This window comes from Macrotis lagotis, chromosome X (assembly GCF_037893015.1).
Source record: "Macrotis lagotis isolate mMagLag1 chromosome X, bilby.v1.9.chrom.fasta, whole genome shotgun sequence".
Lineage (NCBI taxonomy): Eukaryota > Metazoa > Chordata > Mammalia > Peramelemorphia > Peramelidae > Macrotis > Macrotis lagotis.
Window position 1 is genome coordinate 22,292,793 of NC_133666.1, and position 14,598 is coordinate 22,307,390.

General features: G+C 35.7%; 1 protein-coding gene across 3 annotated transcripts in view; it reads right to left on the reverse strand.

Moving 5' to 3' along the window:
- The window catches only part of TENM1 (teneurin transmembrane protein 1), a 1,637,812-nt gene that overhangs the window by 1,322,289 nt on the left and 300,925 nt on the right, over positions 1-14,598 (reverse strand). For all 3 annotated transcript variants that reach the window (XM_074202813.1, XM_074202814.1, XM_074202809.1), the window contains exon 2: positions 14,258-14,317. The gene's annotated coding sequence lies outside the window, so the exon portion shown is untranslated. The remainder of the gene's footprint in view (positions 1-14,257; positions 14,318-14,598) is intronic.

Below are 14,598 nucleotides of genomic sequence, written 5' to 3' on the forward strand. Positions count from 1 at the left end.
CACTCAGCCCATGGAAGGTAAAGTAGGGAGTGACTATCGAGGCCTCTGCTACATCCCTGGGACAGGACTCTGGTTCTTTGCCCTATACAGACCCTGGTCTGGGCCCCCATATTATCACAGCAGAGCACAGACCCTCCTCACAGGTCCAGGGCAGAGGAGTGTGCTTGTGCTCATCTACAGACCAAAGCACAGGCCAGGAGAGCAGTCAGAGCCTCTTATAAAACCCTGAAGGAACTAAATCTTTACAGGGGTATCCCAAATAATACTCAAAAGATCTGACCATTTTTAAAGAATTTCTACAGGAAAATTGTCCTGATATCCTAGAAACAGAGGGAAAAATAGAAATTGAGAGAGAATCCACCAATCTCCTCCTGAAAGTAATCCAAAAATATAACCCCCAGGAATATTATAGCCAAAATCCAGAACTCCCAAGTCAAAGAGTAAATATTACAAGTAGCCAGAAGGACACAATTCAAATATAGTGGCGCTGCATTCAGGGTCACATAAGACTTAGCAGCATCCACATTAAGGCCTCAGAGGACTTGAAATATAATATTCTGGAAGGCCAAAGAGCTTGGAATGCAATCAAGAATCAACTAGTCAGGAAAAATTGAACATTCTCTTCCAGAGGAAAATATGGACATTCAATGAAATAGGGGAATTTCAAATATTTGGGTTGAAACAGCTCGAGTTGAACAGAGAGTTTGATCCTCAAGTACAGGACTCAAGGGAAGAGGGTGGATAGCAAAGGCAAATTATGCGAGGCTTAATGATGATGAACTATGTATATTCCTTCATGGAGAGATGATACTGATAATATTCACATGAACCTTCTCATTTATTGGAGCAGTTAGAAGAAGCATATATAGATGAGGCACAGGAGGGAACTGAATTTGAAGGTCAAATATATTATAAAAATTGAATCAATGGGTGAAAAGGGAATATACCAGGAGAAAGGAAAATGAGAGGTAGAATGGGTCAAGATATTTCATATAAAAGAGTCAAGAAAAAGTTTTTGCAATGGTATGGAAGAGGGGAAGGCGATGGGGAATGATGGAGCCTTCATTCTCATTAGAAATGGCTCAGAGAGGAAACAGCATATATACTCAATAGGGTATAGAAATCGAGAGGACAAAGAAGAGACAGGGGATGGGTGAAAGTTTACAGGGGAGGGGAGAGGAGGGGAGATGACAGAGGAGAGGGTAGATCATGGGAGAGGGCAGTCAGATACAACATTTTTTTTTTTAACTTTTTGCAAGGTGGTGGGGTTGGATGGCCTACCTGGGACCATAGGGCTGAGTGGTTGCTGGGTCTCTAGGGTGGGATGTGGGTGCAGGGGCTCCTGGCCCTAGGGCCAGTGTTCTGTCTGCTGTGCCACTCAGCTGTCCCACAGCACACTTTTTGAAGAGGAACAAAGTGAAAGGAGAGAGAAAATATAATAAATGGGAGTGGGGAGGAAAGGATGGAGGGAATTACAATCAGCAACAGTAACTGTGGAAAAATATGGAAGTTCTCTGATGAAATTATGATAAAGAATGTGATCCACCCCAGAAACAGAGCTGATAATATCTGAACATAGACTGAAGCACATTTTTTCTCTCTCTTTCACTTTATTTCCCATGAGATTTTCTGTTTTTGTGAGGAGAGAGACTACCTTTACTCTTACAACAAGACTATCTTAGTAATATGTAATAAATAAAAATGTAAATTAAAATTTAAAAACTTAAAAAACTTTAAAAGAAATTATCTTAGAACTATGAGAAGTAAGGGATAAGATATATAGCAGTGCAGATCAAGGGAGGCAATGATAAGAAGCAAAAGACTTGAGAACAGGCAGAGTGAAAGGAGAGAGAGGGAAGGATAAATGGGGTAAAGTAGGATGAAGAAAAACATACAGCTAGTAAATCATAACTTTAAATGTGATTGGTATGAACTCATGCATAAAAAGAAGCAGATAGCAGAGTGTATTAAAAATCAGAATCTCTCAATATGCTGTTTACAAGGAAACAATAGAAGCAGAGAGATACATGCAGAAAAAATGTCAAGTGCTGGAACAGAATCTGAAGTTAAAAAAATAGAGGAAGCAATTATGTTCTCAGACAACAAAAATTCAAGAAATAAATTTAATTAAAAGTGATAAGGAAGGAAACTTCATCTTGCTAAAACACGGCATAGGCAATGAAGTAATAGCAATACTAAGCATTCTATAAATGGTATAGAATGCAAATTTTAAAGAAAAAGTTAAGTGAGTTATAAAAGAAAAAATGACACTAACTATACTAGTACAGCTTAACATTCTCTTCTCAGAGCTAGATAAATGTAAACAAAATGCAAGCAATAAAGAAGTTAAAGAGATAAAGAAAATTTTAGATAAACCTCTGGAGAGAACTGAATGGCATAGACAAGAACTTTTCCTCAACAGTACATAGGCACTTACTTGGATTAGTGCATAAAAATTTCTCAACTGTGCATAGTGGTGGCATAGTGAATAGAGCACTGGCCCTGGAGTCAGGAGGACCTAAGTTTAAATCGGAGGTTTGATAGCTGTGTGACCCAGGGTAAGTTACTGAACCCCATTTGCCTCACAAAAGCAAACAAACAACAACAAAACTTCAAAATCAAATGCTGAAAAACAGAAGAATTAAATGCATCCTTTCATATCATAATGTAATAAAAATTACATTCCATAAAGAACTATGGGGGAAAAGACGAAAGGTGAATTGAGAACTAAATATGTATTCCTAAAAATGAGTGGGTCAAAGAATAAATAATAGAAACAATCAATAATTGCATTGAAGGGAATGGCAACAATGAGACAACGTACCAAATTTAATGAGATGCCGTCAAAGTAGTCCATAGTAGAAAATTTTTATCTCTAAATACAGCAATAATGTAGAGAAAGAACCAATCAATGAATTGAGCATGCAACTAAAATAAAAACTAGAAAAAGAACAAAATAAAAATTCCCAATTGAACAACATATTGGAAATCCTGAAAATCATAGGAGAGATTAATAAAATGAAAGTAAGAAAATCAAGAAACACACTTGGACAGGAGTGGAGCCAAGAGGGCAGAGTGGAGGCAAGAAATCCCAGAAGCTCTCCCCCAGACCACTCCAAATATCTTTAAATTATTACTCTAAACAAATTCTAGAGGGGTGGAACCCACAGAAAGACTGAATGAAACAACTTTCCTTGCCCAAAACAACTTGGGAGATCTTCAGTAAGTGTCTGTTCCACAGGGATCAGAAAGGGTCACAGTGTGACCCAGGTCAAAGAAGTTGCTAGAAACCAGCTCCAGTCACCCAGGACCAGCCCATGGGGCAACTGGGTCCCTGGTGACACCTGTTTCTGTGACAGCAGGGATGGTTTTAAGAATCTTAGTCCAGGGTTTTCCAAGGACAATTTGGAAGATCAGCAGGAAGACTCTGCCACACAAGAGTGAGTAGGGAGCCCAGACCAGCACAGGCCTCAGAACAACCCTGGTGCCAGCAACAAGAAGCAGGCTTGCAGAGCCACCCAAAAGCTATTTACAGAGTACAGGGAAGACTACAGAGGTCTCCCTGCTATCCCTGGGGCAAGACTCTATTGCTCTGCTCATACTCCAATCCAGGTCACAGTCTGGGGCCCCATACTGTCATAGTGGAGTGGTGACCCTCCTCACAGTTCCAGGGCAGAGGAGAGTGCTTGTGGTCATCCACAGAGCAGAGCATAGGCCAGAAGCAGAGCCCCACCGTAATAGAGTTAAAATCAAGTCATAGACTGAGGAAATGAGCAAACAACAGAAAAAAATCTGACCATAGACATTTTCTTTGGTCCTATGGAGGATTAAAATAATATTTTCCCTTCATTTACAAAGAAGACCACATCAGGGAGGTGATCACATGGTAAGCATAAGAATTGGATTTGAGTGAGGGGACTGTGCTAAGATCACCAGACTTACTTTCTCCTTCAGAGCCACTTGGCCAGGTATGAATCAAGATGGTTGGAGGTAGCCCTGGGTGTGAGGCAATAGGGGTCAAGGAACATACCTAGTAGGAGACAAGTGTCTGAGGCTGGTTTCGAATTCCTGTCCTCCTGACTCCAAGGCCAGTGCTCTATCCACTGTGCCAACTAGCTACTCTGCAGAAGATTAAAACACACTCAGAAGATCACAAAGTCAAATTTTCTGTATCCAAAACCTCCAAGAAAAAAATATGAAATGATCTCATGCTATGGAAGAGCTCAAAAAAGATTTTGAAAATCAAGTAAAGAAGGTAGAGGAAAAATTGGGAAGATAAATGAGAGAAATGTAGTAAACTCATGAAAACCAAGTCAGCAGCTTGGTGAAGGAGATACATAAAATTCCTTAAGAAAACATTTTAAAATCCAATTTATGTCAAAAGGAAAAAAGAAATCCAAAAGGTCAATGAAGAAAATAAAGCCTTAAAAAAGCATAATTGGTCAGATGGAAAAGGAGAAAAAAAGCTCTCTGAAGAAAATAATTCCTTCAAATGCTGAATATGGAGCTAAGGGAAGCTGATGACTTTGTGAGAAATCAATAAACAATAAAACAAAACCACAAGAATTAAAACCAGAAGAAAATGTGAAATATCTCATTGGAAAAAAAAACTGACCTAGAAAATGAGATCCAGGAGAGATAACTTAAAAAGTTATTGGGCTACTTGGAAGTCATGAGCAGGAAATGAGCCTAGACTTCATTTTCTTTTTTAAAAAATTAATTATTTGTTTTTTTCAGCTATATGTACATGTATATTTTTAAGTTAGAAAATTTCCTTCCAAACTTCCTTTCCACCCCCGCAGTGGAGAATAGTCAGATTAGCATTGTACATACATATTTTAAATAAAAATGTTTACAGATTAGTAATTTTTGGTTTGAGGAATTAGGATTAAGGGAAAGAGATACATAAGATATAATTTTTATAAAGTGTTAATCAGATTCTGAAGGGTTGTTTTTGTTGTTGTTGTTGCTTCTGTTTTGTTCTGTTTTTCTTCCTCTGGATGGGGATAACATTGTCCATAGCCAGTCTACTATGGTTGTTCTTGCTCTCTGAAGAGCTGAGAGGAGCTTCTTCCATTAAGATTGATCATCTCACTATATTATTGTTAATGTGTACACTGTTCTCTTGGTTTGACTCCCTTTGCTCAGCATCAGATCCTATAAATCATTCCATGCTTCTCTTGAGTCCGACCATTTATGGTTTCTCATAGAACAATAATATTCCATAGTATTCATTTACTATAACTTGATTAACCATTCCCCAATTGAAGGGCATCCCCTCACAGGGGATGCCCTGATTTCGTAGAAGCAGACGGTAAAATAGAAAATAACGGAATTGACTGGACCCCAAAATAAAAACTCTCAGGAATATTATATGCAAATTCCAGAAACTATTACAAGCAGTCAGAAATAAATTCAATTCAAATATCATGAAGTTACAATTAGAAATACACAGGATTTAGCAAAATCTATATTAAGGGTTTATAGGGCTCGGAATATGATATTCTAGAAGACACAAAGAGCTTGAATTACAACTGAGCATCATATAACCAGCAAAACTGAACATAGGCTTTGAGGGGAAAAGATGAATATTCAATGAAACAGGACTTACAAACTTTCCTTTTGAACTGACCAGAGCTGAACAAAAAGTTTGATCTTCAAGTACCAGACTCAGATGAAACACAGTGAGGGGGGACAGGAAGGGCAAATAATGAGGGAATTAATGATACTGAACAGCTTGTATTCCTGTATGGGAAGATGATGCAGATAACTCATATGAACTTTCTCATTTATTAGGGCAGTTAGAAGGAGCATATATAGACAAGTATCAAGAGGGACCTGAATATGAAGGTATAATATATTAGATGGATTTAATGGGTGAAAAAGGAATGTACTGGGAGAAAGGCAAAGGAGAGGTAGAATGGGCTAACATATTTTACATGAAATAGTCAAGAAAAAGGTTTTTCAAAGGAATGGAAGAGGGGAAGGTGAGGGGGAATGAATGAGTCTTCATTCTCATCAGAAATGGCTCAGAGAGCAAATAATACACACACTCAATAGGGTATTGAAATGTATTTATCCCTAGAGGAAAAGATGAGAGAAAAGGGATGGGAGATGGGACAGAAGGAGGGGGAAGTGTAGGTGAGAAGAGGGGGAAGACAGTGAGAAAGGATAGTACCATACAACACACTTTTGAGGAGGGACAGGGTGAAAGGGGGGGGAGAGGGAGGGAGGGAGGGGGAGGGGGAGAGAGAGAGAGAGAGAGAGAGAGAGAGAGAGAGAGAGAGAGAGAGAGAGAGAGAGAGAGAATGAGAATGAATAATTTGGGTTGGAGAGGAATAGGTTGGAGGGAAATACAGCTAGCAATAGCAACTGTGGGAAAAAATATTGAAGCAGCTTCTCTGATGGACTTATGTTAAAGAATGTAATTCATCCCAAAGACAGAGCTGATGGTTTCTATTGATCCGAAAAATATATAAAATAAAAAAATAGAAAACCACCAAACTAATAAATAAAACTAGAACCTAGTTTTAGGTAAAAACCAACAAAACAGATGAAGCATTGGCTAATTTGTTTTGAAAAAGAAAGAAAAAAAATCACATAACTAGTATCAAAAATGAGAAGGATGAATTTACCACCAAAGAAGTGGCAGTTAAAGCAATTATTAGGATTTATATGCCAATAAATTTAACAAACTAATATTTACCAAAATTATAATTTGCCCAGAATAATGGAAGAGTAAGTAGAACAAACCATCAATGAGTTCCCTAAGGAAAAAATCCCCAGAAAAAAAAAGAAAAGGAAAAAAATCCCCTGACCAGTTGTATTCAGAAGTGAATGTTATCAAATAATTAAAGAATGATGCATCCCAATTCTATATAAATTATTTGGAAAAATATAAATTCTATATAAAAATTTGGGAAAATGGATATTCATGCAAAAATATGAAATAAAAATAGTAGCAAGGAGATTATAGCAGTATATCATAGAGAACATACTCTATGATCAAGCAGAATTTAACAAGGAATGCAGGCAATGAAAATTGATGATTATGTCAATAAATACAGAAAAAGCTTTTGACAAAATACATCCCCCATTTGACAAAATACCCCATTTCTATTAAAACACTAGAAGGCACAGAAGGCACTAGAAGGCACTAGAAGGTACATTCCTTAAAATGATAAACAATATCTATCCAAAACCTCAAGCCAGAATTATCTCTAATGGTGATAACAAGAGAGATGCAGCAAAGATGCCTATTATCACCACTATTATTCAATATTATATTAGAAATGCTAGCTATTGCAATAAGACAAGAAAAAGAAATTTGAAGAAATAGAATAGGCAATGAGAAAACAAAACTATCACTCTTTGCAGATACTACAATGATTTACTTGGAGAATACTAGAGAATCAACTAAAAACTAGTTGAAATGATGAATAACTTTAGCAAATTTGCAGGATAAAAAACACATCCACTAAAAAAAATCACTTGTACAAAAATATTCATAGCAGCCTTGTTTGTGGTGGCAAAGAATTGGATATTAAGTGACTGTCCTTCAGTTGGGGAATGACTTAACAAACTTAGAAACCAGGAGGGATGGGAATTCAGGGAAGCCTGGATGGATTTGCATGAACTGATGCTGAGTGAGATGAGCAGAGCCACAAGAACACTGTATACCCTAATAGAAATATGGGGGTGATGATCAACCTTGATAGACTTGCTCATTCCATCAGTACAACATTCAGGGACAATTTGGGGCTATCTGCAATGGAGAATACCATATGTATCCAGAAAAAGAAGTGGAGTTTGAACAAAGACCAAAGACCACTACTGTCAAATTAGGGGAAAAAAGCATTATATTATTATGTAATTTTACTATCTCATACTTTATTTTTCTTGCTTAAGGATATGATTTCTCTCTTATCACATTCAATTGAGATCAATGTATAACTAGGAACCAATGTAACCACTAACAGAATGCCTTCTGTGGGGGGGTGGGCAAAGGAAGCAAGAATGGGGGAAAATTGCAAAACTCAAAATAAATAAAATCTTTATAAAAAAAAATACACCCACAAAATCACCAGCATTTCTATTTATTACCAACAAAATTCAGCTGCAAAAATTAGAAGGAAAAATTCCATTTCAAAGAATTATAGAAAATATGCGAAACTTGGGAATCTACCTGCCAAAACAAACCTATAAAAACACAATTACAAACTAGATTTCACACAAAGTCAGATGCAAACAATTGAAAAATAATAATTGTTCATGTTGAACCCATGATAATAAAGATAAAAATCCAATCTAAATCAATTTATTTATTTAGTATCCCACCAGAATTACCCCAAACTTATTTTACAAAACTCGAAAAATAACAAAATTAATCTGGAAGAACAAAAGGTCAATAATATCAGGGGACTTTATGAAAAAAAATATGAACAGGTAGCCTAGCCACATCAAATCTCAAACAGAATAATGAGGTGATAATGATCAAAATAATCTGGTAGTGGGTCAAGAAAAAGAGTGGTGGATTAGTGGAATAGAATAGCTAGAGAGTACACAGAAGTAAATAGCCATAGTAAACTACTGTGGGATAAACACAAAGATCCAAGTTTTTGTGACAAGAACTCACTATTTGACAAAAACTGCAGGGAAAAATGCAAAACTAGAAAGTCTGGCAGAAACTTGGCATAGATCAACATGTCAAAATGAATAAATTGATACCGTAAACAAATTAGGGGAGCGTGAATAGTTTACCTGTCAGATTTATGAAGAAGGGAAGAATGTTTGACCAAACAAAAGATAGAAGGCACCATGGGATATAAAATGGATGATTTTGATTACCTTAAATTAAAAAAAAATTATTTGTACAAATAAAATCAATTTATCAAAGGAGACACTGTATTACATGATTTCTGAAATATATAGACAACTAAGTCAAATTTATAAGACAAGTCATTCCCCAATTAAAAAAATGATCAAAGAATAGAAATAGGCAGTTTTCAGATAAAAATCAAATATATCAGGGGCAGCTAGGTGGCGTAGTGGATAAAGCACCGGCCTTGGAGTCAGGAGTACTTGGGTTCAAATCCGGTCTCAGACACTTAATAATTACCTAGCTGTGTGGCCTTGGGCAAGCCACTTAACCCCATTTGCCTTGCAAAAGCCTAAAAAAAAAACAAAAAAAAAATCAAATATATCTATAGTCATATGGAAAAATGCTCTAAATTCTACTTGATTAGAGAAATGCAAATTAAAAGAACTTTGAGATACCATCTCATACCTATGAGACTGGCAATATGGAAGTATGGTCAAAGGGCTACAACATTGTGCATATCCTTTGTTCTGGCAATACCATTACTAGGTCTATATCTCAAAGAGGTTTTTTTTTTTTAAAAAAATGAAATTGTATAAAAATATTTGTTTGCTCATTTTATGTGGAAAAAACCTAGAAATTGAGGATACTCACCAATTGGGTATTGGGTAAACAAATTGTAGTATATGATTGTGATGGAATATTACTTGTGCTAAAAATGATGAAGAGGATGCTTCCAGAAAAACCTGGAAGGTCTTATACGAATTGATAAAAAATGATGTGAACAAAACCAGGAGACCACTGTACACAATAACAGTAATACTTCACAATGACCAACTGTGAACAATTCAGCTATTCCGATCAAAAAAATGATCCAAGATAAGTCAAAAAGACTTACAATTAAAAATGCTATGTACCTCCAGAGAACAATCTGAGGGAGTCTGAATGCAGAGTGAACTTTGGATGTGTTTGTGTGTGTATGTATGTGTGTGTATATATGTATGTATATAATGGTTTCTGTAAGGCAATGGGCTTAAGTGACTTGCCCAAAGTCACACAGCTAAGTATTAAGGGACTGAGGCCACATGTGAATTCAGGTCCTCCTGACTCCAGGGTCAGTGCTCCATTTTCTGCAGCACCAAGCTGCCCCTTGAAGTGTATTTTTAAAACTTTCTTTATTGTTCTTAGTTTTGAGGGTTTTTTTCCTGCATTTTCTTTCACAACATGCCTAATATGGAAATGTTTTGCATGATTGCCCATATATGACATCAAACTACTTGCCTTTTCAATGAGGAGGGACAGGAGACAAGGAGAGAAAGGGAAAGAAAGAATTTGGAACTACTTTTTTTTACTGAATGTTAAAATTAAATTTTCATGTAATTGAAAAAATGTAATATTAAAAATTATATTATACATATTTCCAAAAAAAGGAGGAAAGAGAGGGAAGCAGTCATCTATGAAAGCTAGCATGGGTTTATCAAGAACTATATGCAAGACTAATCTCATGTCCTTTCTTCACAAGGTAATTATTCTGTTATATCAGGGAAAAGTTAGAGCTTTAGTATACCTGGATTTAAGCAATATGTTTAACATTCTATTCTACTATGCTGCCAAACTCCCATTACACTTATAATTAAGATAAAAAGATATTGGGTGGATCAAAGTTCAGTTAAGTGAGTTTAAAGACAATTGACCTGTGTAGCAAATAGACAGAACCTTTCTACCTCACAAAATTGTGAGGTTCAAATTAAAAAGTGGAGAAAAAAGCATTTTATAAACATTAAAATTCTGCTGCATTTAAATGCCAGTTACTACTGTCATCACTGTCATCTTATTTGACTCTTCTTTTTTAAATGGACAGGATAAAAATGATTCAAAGACATATCATACTCTTACTCTCTTTTATACTCAATATTTTCTGTACTACTTCTCTGGTGAATAAGATGACTACTTCCTGGAATTGAATATGATAATTAGGATGAAAGTTCATCTCTTTTTACTTACTGAAAACATCTTTGGGACAATACCAGCTGTAGACAAGATATTGGGCATGACAGGTACCTTGTCCTGTTCCCATTATGATAATACGGTTTTAGTTTTTTTCTGGCAGGTTTCTATATTTTGAAAGTGTTTCATGCCATGCACTTTGGAGTGTTTGAGTTAGCAAATTCTATTGAAAGGTTCTTTTATTTTTATAGATCAATATTAAATGCTGGCAATTTGGGGTTATGGTTCTGTCTGCAATGTTTCTCTGGTTCCAATACACTTTATTAGCTGAATTCTCAAGGATAGTTTGAGGTTTATATTAATGTTGTGGTGATTTGTCTTCAGTTTTGAAAAGAAAGGGAACTGTTAGTATTTGGAAACCAAATTGTATACCAAGTATTTGGAGTTGATCACTTTTTTGTAACCTTAGTGACTTGATGCATACTTTGCACCATTTCATTTCATAACAACAATTATCAGTAAGTCTGGACTCTTTCGGTAACTAATTGGGTTGGTCAACTCATTCTGGATTGCTATCACAAATCCTTCCATTTGTATAAACAAATGTGCATGACTCAACCATTTGGTCCATGCTGCTTTGCTGACATAATGTTGACTGACTTCTATGATTTTGATTCTACTTTTGGATCACAGTCATTGCATAGCTTCCATCTAGAGGCAAACTATTTTTGACTTCACTGAACAAATCCAGGGGAATTTATCTACTGTTAGACTTTCTTATCACTCTGTGATTTGAAGGTCATTTGTTTCAAAGGCAATTCTGTGAATTTTTCATCTGTTCCTTGTTGTGCATTGAGAACATCTTTCAACATTCTTCCTGCTTTTTTGTTAAAGAAGTGTTAATTTTTCTATAGCTTCCTTGGGTTGACAAGCCCGATGTTTTGTTAACATTGTAAAGGTTTTTGTCTAGCTAAATCTGTTGTTCATTTTGCCTTGCCACAAGTATGTATTAAGCTTAGTATTGTAGAATTGTTGATGGCTTGAATATGTTCTTTTCAAAGTTTTATAGCTGTGTGACAGGCAATTTCTTACCATATACAGATTCAGTTTTCTTTTTGCTGGCATTAGGACCAAGTATCTTACCCAGAAAAGTATTTGTATCAACTTCATTGATTAATTTGACTTCTGAATTCAAGCACAAGGCTTTTAGTTGATTCTTCATTGTACCCTATAAAGAATTTGAGTTATTGAGTGTACTGATAACACTTCTCCTCTAGCCCTATTTGGACTTCTCTGGCTTCTCCACTGAGCCTTCAGCAAACTCCACTGATATAGGTTTTAAGGCCAGACCATAGTAGATTTGAACTTTTTCCCTGGAAGATGTCATATCTTAATCAGTTATCTTCATATTATTGTCTGGTGGCATAGTTTAAAGAGGGAACACTTTTCATGCTGTAATCAAATACTCTAGTATTTCCATTAAAATGGATCTTTTATATATTTTCAGACTAAGCCCCGAGGATAGGAGTGAGTCAAAGGATTTGTGATAATCATTAAATATGATGTAAATGTCACAGTGTTCTCAGGTGATTTGGTTGATAATGGTCAATTTGATAATGATGATCTTTTCTCATCATTTTTGATGGGGTTGAGACAGAAATGGTCCAAGGACAAATTATTTTTCTATAATTCTGTTGAAGACAATATTCTGTAGATGATTGTACAATAGTTAAAAATCATTGCTGCTGGTGCTGAATACAACCTTGCTCTATCCCAGCCATTGACACTTTTGTCCACTGAGACAGGCAGACAGTTAAGGGCAGAGCATGAGGCATGTCCCATTATTGGCAAATATCTCTTTTGACTGAGAATTCATGGAGAGGCAGTGCTTTTTCCCTTTTTCTTCAAGCAGATGGATGTTTAATATAGAAGTTAGTTTTCTGTTTCCTTATTTTTTTTACTCACTCTTTTAATATCTAAGTTGACTATACAAAGAAGGTTGACCTTAACTGTTTCTAGCTATTTGACCTTTTCCTTTTTTCCTTCCTCTCTTTTTTCCTTCCTTCCTTATTTCCTTTCTTCCTTCTTTCTAAAGGTAAGATGAGAGAGAAATTTAGCAATCAATGGCTTACCCAGAGATCAATGGACAAAGATTTATGTTTCCAGGACACTATCCTGGCTGGATGTGGAACCTAAATGATAAAGACTCTTTTGATTGGTTACAACTTGCAAATATCTCAAGTTTTCCACAAACTATGTGAATCTAGATCCTCAAATATGGCTACTGCCTGAGTCATAAGCAAGAAAATTTAAGTGCTATAAAGAAGCTAGGTAAGTCTATAATTATATAAGCTTCAGGCAAGCTTCCTTCTTCTTACTGTACTCTGTGACAGAGACTCCCAGTACATCTATTCTGAATGTGGTAGAGTGAAGACATTAACTAAAGACCAAGTACCCTGGGTCTGGCTGAAAGCTAGAGTTCAGAAAGTATACTCATGAAGCCATAAGCAATCCATGATGAATTAACTACTTTTCTGCTAACCTAAACACATCTAAACTTCATAGCTGAATCTATGTATATAGAGATAATACATGGATATATGCATATAAAAATATGTAATACCCTCCGTCCTTCACATTGCAATTTACCCAAACTGACCTCCATTTCCTCCCTCATGACAGTCAATCTCTCATCTCTTTCCTTTGCAACAGCTGACTCCCATACTTGTAATGTACTCTCTCCTTAACATACACTTGATAAAGTTCCTCTTTTACTTTAGGATGCAGTTCAAGTACCACCTTGCACATGAAACGTTTCCTGATTTCCCCAATTGCAAGCATTCTCCCTAACTACTATGTGTATAGGTTTTAAATTTGTAAACCTATGTTTAACAACTTTGTGCGTATATGGATTCATTAACTTTATAATTTTGATGTATATAGATTTAATTGCTGTCTCCCTCATTAGAATGTAAGTTCATTGTAAGAAGAGACTATTGCATTATTCTTGCTCAATTCCCTATTGTCTGGAATATTAACAGGTACTCAATAAATGTTGACTGATATATACATGCAAACATATATATATATATATATACATATATATATAAATTAAATAGATTATATATAAAGGGCATGTTTGACAATAATTTATTTCAAGGAGGGAAAGAAACTAAAAGTGAGGAAAAAATCTTGGATTTTATTTCTATGGGAAAATGATGACCAAGAGAATATCAAGTATCAACATTTAATGTCTACTTTCCTATTTAAAGAAAATCTTTATGAAACTCTCCTACACACAGACCAAGGACATCCTTAATGAGGGTGTTTTTAGGCAACAAGCAGACCTCTTGTAAGGAATATTCTATAGGGGAAAACATTTACCATTCTGTATTTCATTGAAAGATGTAGAGAATACAAGATCCTCAGGTGTTTATTTCTTGTTGATAAAAGAAAATAAAAGTATTTAATTTGGTGGAACTAAATACTTACTTAAATGTTCTCTTCCAACAAGATAACGCCGATTCATATGACAAAATCATTCAAAATTCTCTGAAAGACATAAAAAGAGAAAGAACCTTATTCAATCACCTTCCCTTTGACATTTAAAGCCATCCACAATTTGGCCCTATTCTACATCTCCAGGCTTCTCACATATTTTTCCCCTTCATATACTTTATGATCCAGCCATATTACCCTATGTGCTATTTGTCACACAAGATACTCCATCTCAAATTGTAAAACTCAAAATAAATAAAATCTTTCATTAAAAAAAAATACCTCCATCTCTTGTTTGTTTGCCTTTGCACTAGAGTGCCTCAAAGGTGTCCTCT